Source organism: Artemia sp. Qi Xiang Cuo, chromosome 4, assembly GCF_049724085.1.
Source record: "Artemia sp. Qi Xiang Cuo chromosome 4, ASM4972408v1, whole genome shotgun sequence".
NCBI classification, from domain to species: Eukaryota; Metazoa; Arthropoda; class Branchiopoda; order Anostraca; family Artemiidae; genus Artemia; species Artemia sp. Qi Xiang Cuo.
Genome location: NC_142797.1, coordinates 1,327,231 through 1,334,090, shown reverse-complemented (window position 1 = coordinate 1,334,090; position 6,860 = coordinate 1,327,231).

The window sequence follows — 6,860 nt, the reverse complement described above, 5'->3', positions numbered from 1 at the left end:
CATCAACAGTGGCGTAAGAGAACTAAATGTCTCAAAGGTAACAAAATATTTCTAATTAGTCATTTTAGGCCCCTCTCCTCTCTCGAATTTTCGCAACGCCTTGAGTATCATTTACATCATAATGAAAATTTAAATATTTTGCTCAGTGTTTTGCATTATTTGTCAAGAAACCAATAACAAAAATCATAGGTAGTGCAACAACGCTGCCTAATTAAAGAGTGATGTTGGCACAATGTGTCATTTTGTCTAATGTTGACATAAAGTATGCGTTATCGAGAAAAGTGGGCATCTTTGACCTTTACTTTCCAAAAAGACGAAGCACATTCAGGTGGGCTTTTCTGAGAATACTGTGGGGAATGTTAAAGTAAATCAAACATGTTACGTGCAAATGGGTTGTCAAAAGGACGTAACTCAAAATTGACTGAGTATAGTAATCTGGAACTTTCAGGATATGATAAGGGAGATGACCAATTGACCCATAAAACAGCATTTATATACTAATGCTACGGCTGCCACAACTACTGTTACTACCACTAAATTGCTGCTTCTGTAGCAAGTACTACGAAGGTTGAGGATATCGAAATAAACATCTGAGGAAAGGTTCAGGGGAAAATTGAGCTAAATGAAATTCAAGTCATCAAGATGCTCAAAGGATCAAGAATGGATTTGGGTATTAAATCGGAACTTTCAGAGAATTCTTAAGGGAGAAGGCCAATTGAATAAAAGATAAAAACTGCTACTTTTACTGATACTACTACGAGTACTACAGCTAGTATAATATTCCAGCTACTACTCAATTGCAACTACTTGTAAGGCCAAAAGTGTTAATATGAAAAGGGCGTCAAAAGGACGCATTAGCAATATTTTTGAAACGGCTTACCGTATCAAGATGAAAATTCTGAGGTACCATAAGGGGGATGTTCAATTGACCAAAGGAAACATTCACATGCTACTGCTGCTATTCATACTAATGCTACTACTGTTATTACTAATACTAATGTAACACTAATAATACTACTACTTCTACTACTGCCGCTACAATTATCATACAAGTAATATTGAGGCTAAGTGTTCAAAAAGGGAAATGTGAGAGAATATTGAGGGGAAGGATGGATTAGGGCATGAAGTTGCAACTTTTCAGAAGAACGTATATTGGAGAAACCCGTATAGGTTATGAGCAAACCTATATTCTACCATCTCTAGTTTATATAAATATATGAGATTTCTTGCTGCAGAAAAGCTTTGTGACTGCAAGATCTGTGCCATTTTTTCCCCTTTAAACACTTTTTCACCATTTTTAAACCCCTCTAAACTATTTTTTTCAGAATTCTACTATATATACTCATTTGAGAGTTCATACTGAAGAGAAGTTTTACACCTGCAACATCTTTAGTAAAATGTTTTCTTACAATTGTAATTTATCCAGGTACACAAAGCATCATACAAACCACGAATAAGTAAAAGAAACAAGAATTGTTCTCCAGAAAATCAAAATTTTTCGACTTAATTTTGAACATATTATCTTTTTTAGTATAATCTTGCAATAAATTAGTTTTTTATGTTTCATTGTTGATTTAGTTCTCATTTACATGTGACTTTTTTTTCTGCTGGAAAGTGTTATGAACACTTTGACTTTTTTCTTGTCGTTTTTTTGTGCGCCCCTACCATAATATAAGTAAAATAAATGCCTGGACCCCCCCCCCCCTCCCTTAGCCGGCTGCTGTGCAGCACTTGAGTCCCCATCCTGGTATCACGATCACAATAACACCAAGGGACCGTTTTAAAAATGTTATAGCGTCTGGATAGGTGAGTTATTACAGTTAATATACAGCAAGTGGCGAGATGAATGAAACACTAATTAAAAACATATATAACTTAGAAAAAATATGGATTTTATTATAAAGTCAAGTAAATTTTTATTATAAGTATGTTGAATGTGAACAACTTCTTAATTTAGAATAGAGCCAATTAGAGTACCTGAAATTCAAGAAACAATTGTTTGATGAAGCTTTAGATGAAATCTCCTCATTTCTGAATTTAGTTACAACAATATATGATTATGAAAAGATGGAAAATATTCACGCTTGGACAGAAGAAATTAGAATCTTTCCAGACAATGAAACAAAATACCTCAAAGCAGTGTCTTCATTTCTTCATATTTGTCTATTTGTGTGTATTTATCTTTTATATTGTCTTCATATTTTATTTGTATTAGAAAAGACATTCGCTAGTTATTCGCTAGTATCCTTCGATGGCGGTTCAATTTTGAATTTCTTTGCAAATCACGGATATTGGTTAGCCCTAGACGGTTGGCCGAAAAAACAATCTTCGGCAATCTGTCATCCTTCATCCGCACGTGGCCTAGCCACCTCAAACTTTCTTTCATTATAGCCCTAGAGAGCGGTATTGAACCACGTTTTTCGTAAAGTCTATTGTCTTATATGCGGCAATTTAGCCGGGTGCCCAGAAAAATTCTTAAACAATTTCTCTGGAAAACAAGTACAACACCTTCATATGTCTTTTGAAGCATCTATGCTTCAGAACCATGTTTGGTTACTTTCATCACTATAGCTTCCAATATTATAATCTAGGTTTGCTGACTTATCTTCCTATTCTTCCAAACTTTTTTTTAACTGTGAAAAAACACCCTGAGCCTTGGCTATTCTACTTTTAGCATCTTCACTTCTCCCACCAACTCCACCAACAATACTACCAAGGTAAGTGAAGCTGCCCACTTGATCAATCTTTTCATACCCAACGTACCCTTTTCATCTCCACTTATTTCAAGCCTTAATGACTTAGTCTTCTTAACATTAATTTTCAAACGAAACTCAGAGAAGAGAGAAAGTAACAAAATGAAAAATAAAATAAAAAGGGTGAAAAAACGAGGATTTTGTCAGCCAGCGAACCATGAAGATGACAAAATATAAGCAAATATTTCGACAAGGACCTCCGCCAAGTCGTCCTCAGTGCTAAACAAAAAAAAAGAGAGAAAAAAAAAACAAACGAGAATCTAACCTTTTGAAGTTCCCTGTACAAAGACAGAACAGACACTGAATAAAAAACCAGGCAGGAATCAATGAAAATGAAATCTACCAAGATGATTGTGCAAGGATCTTTCGTCTTGCATTAACTTTGGCTGGTCTACAATTTCGGTTTTCATTAGATATGCAAATAGGTTCTTTTAAGTTTTTTCGGTTGAAAATATTGATTGAGTCCTTCAAGATTAAACTGTCGTAAATTAGGCTTAATGAAATATCTCCAGTATCTCTATTTATTGCTAAATTTTGGTTCATATATTTTTTTATTTCAATTATCTCCTTAAAAGTTTGTGGTACGCCAATAACAGTTGATATTAAAGTTGCCTCGTCAAACAGAACTAGATGGGTCGGGTTTACAAAAATATGTGAAGCCAATGCCGAATCAAAGTTGTCATTGTTATTTTTTAAATCTCAGGGACTTATCTATTGAAATTTTGTGCTCATGCAAACGTTCACCTAGTTGTTGATGTGGTCTAACAATTTACAATATTCAACCCTAACACGTTAGTCTGTAGACACCACTTCACTGGAATGTGTCTTTTTTCTAATTTAATTATTAAAATATATGTTAAAAATGTTGTTCTTTTCTTAAAGAAACCGTAAGAGTCGGTGTCTTTAATATTTTTATAAGTATGTATCCATGGTTCGGGATACATTGTAAAACGATGAAAGTTTTTTTCTCAATAGCCTGTGTAACTGAATCAAGGGGTACAAGCTCCCAATTTTGTTCTTTTATCTTTTTTAATCGTCTATATATTATATTTTAAATGAGTTTGATTGGGTAACCATTGCAAAAAAGAATATCCTTGAGATAATTTAGTTCATAAGTAATATGATTACGTGAAAAAATTTTTAAAACTCTGTCGACGTAAGAAATTATTACCCCTCTTTTCAAAGAAGGAGGGTGAGGGGACGAGAAATGTAAATATCGATCATTATGAGTCGGCTTTCTATATATAGAACATTCAAGACCAGGAGTAGTTTTTATAATCAGAACATCTAAGAAAGGCAGTTTACCTGAATCTTCGAGTTCCATTGTGAACTGGAGATTCGAATCGAAAGAGTAGTAAAATGGAAAATTTTACATTGGTAGAACCCATCAACAACTAGGTGAACGTTTGCATGAGCACAAAATTTCAATAGATAAGTCCCTGAGGTTAAAAAATAACAATGACAACTTTGATTCGGCATTGGCTTCGCATATTTTTGTAAACCCGACCCATCTAGTTCTGTTTGACGAGGCAGCTTTAATATCAACTGTTATTGGCGTACCACAAACTTTTAAGGAGATAATTGAAATAAAAAAATATATGAACCAAAATTTAGCAATAAATAGAGATACTGGAGATATTTCATTAAGCCCAAATTACGACAGTTTAATCTTGAAGGACTCAATCAATAATTTCAACCGAAAAAACTTAAAAGAACCTATTTGCATATCTAATGAAAACCAAAATTGTAGACCAGCCAAAGTTAATGCAAGACGAAAGATCCTTGCACAATCATCTTGGTAGATTTCATTTTCATTGATTCCAGCCTGGTTTTTTATTCAGTGTCTGTTATGTCTTTGTACAGGGAACTTCAAAAGGTTAGATTCTCGTTTGTTTTTTTTTTTCTCTCTTTTTTTTTTGTTTAGCACTGAGGACGAATTGGCGGAGGTCCTTGTCTAAATATTTGCTTATATTTTGTCATCTTAATGGTTCACTGGCTGACAAAATCCTCGTTTTTTCACCCTTTTTTATTTTATTTTTCATTTTGTTACTTTCTCTCTTCTCTGAGTTTCGTTTGTCATGTATAGCCAGTGTGGTCTAAGAATGTATTAATTTTCAAACCTGTTCTAACACCCTGAACTCGCAAAAGCTCTAAAAGTTCATTCATTTTGCTCACACTTTCCTCTAGGATGCTTAAATCATGAGCATAATCTAAGTCAAGGAGACTTTTTCCTCCCCATTTGATTCCGTGATCTCCCATTGCCTTTTCCTGTGCTCCTCTAGACAAAATCCGTCAAAATAATCCATATAAATCGGGATAGAACACAACCCTAATTAACCCCTGATTTAATACAAAACCAGCTGCTAACCTCATTTCCTACCTTAACTGCAGCAGTGTTATTCTCGTACATTGTACTAATCACTTTAATGTATTTGTCTGGTATACCATGCAAGGATAAAACCTTTGCTCATAATCTATAAAACTGAGGACCAAAGGTGTTTGACAACTCAGGTACTTCTCAATTATTAACCTACGAGTGAAAATTTGGTCGATGCATCCTCTACCCTTTTCAAAACCGCACTGTTCTTCTCCTAAAACTTTGTCTAAGGCATCTCTCAGTCTAAGAAGCATGATATTACTAGGTGATCTGTTACCTACAGAGACGAGACTAATGCCTCGATATGATGGAGGACCTGCAACAAAAGACCAGACGTGTGAAATTTAACGGAAGAGAGATGATGTTTTCTGCAGGTATATATCTTAAAATGCCCAAGGACGATTTTCTAACCAAAAAAAAAAAAAAAAAGGCGAGGTTCGTCCACATGCTCAATGAAAGCTTATGTGAAAGGGGGATCGAAAATATTCAGGAGAAGGCGAGGCTGATATGAAAACCGTTAAGACCACTGTTGAGAGGTCTAGTACTCTTCCTACTGTGCTAGTTTGTGATAATACTGACTTATTCTTTCTTGGATGGTTTCACGCCATTGCAATACCAACAAGATGTGTTATTCTCTAGAAGTGAAACAAGACAGCATAAGTTTTGCGTGGGATATGCAAATGATGAAAACTAGCTTGGGAAAAGAACTCTGGAATTCCAAACTTTTCTGCCATGCATTACCTGGCTGCAACACCACTTCCCATAAACACGATGTTGGAAAAGGAAAGGCTATAGACATATCTAAGGAAAACGAGACGCTCCGAAGAAGTTCTCTAGTTTTCCTGAAGACAAGCACCAAGCAGGAGATAATTGGTACTGAAGGATGTGCTTTACTGTCCATCATTGGACACAAGAGTGATGATGACCTAAAATCAGCTGTCTTCTAGGAGACGGCCTCAAAATACTCAGAATTTAAGCATCCTAAAACTAAGATTGACCTAAAACTAATGCAAGAACACTTGAACGGACCATGCACGTGTCACGCTGCAAACCGCGACATTTTTTTAACTGTAGCACCGAAAATTGCTGTGTAGCATGCAAATTTGGGCAATTTTAGCATTTTAGGAACTGACCGTGTTGGTTATCCTGCCTTTGCACCTTAAGAATATGAAGAAGTATTTTTCAAGATTGAACAGGCATAACTAAGGTGCAGAAAACAACTTAATCGAATACCAGGAGCAAGAGAGAAAAAAAACCAAGGCTTCAAGATATACAAAATACGGGTAATGTTATTCTAGAGCAAAGTAAGGAGAATAATATAATATACACTTACCACCCACACATGCATTTCCAAAGTTTTATTCGCCACGTATCTATCATCAGGTCCAAAATCAGAGTTATAATAACAGTCTCGACTCTCTTCAGAGGGGATTTAGGTGCAAAAGAACAGTTTTGGTGCCGATGATGACTGATTTATCTCCGGTTCCATTGCATCTTCTGAAAGTTATGAGGTGCTCCTCTAAACCAAATAGCTGTGACTCAGAAAAACGCTTGGGTCTGGATTGCTCTATAGCTTGAAAATTATGGAAAAGGATCTCCTGCCCGATTGCCATGGAGCCTAAAGACGATGGCACTGCCTTCAATGCCGATGATTTTGACAGTTTTCTCTGTTTATGTTTCCCAGGGTGAAAATAATTGAAACCAAAGTTATCTAGTTCATTCCTTAATCT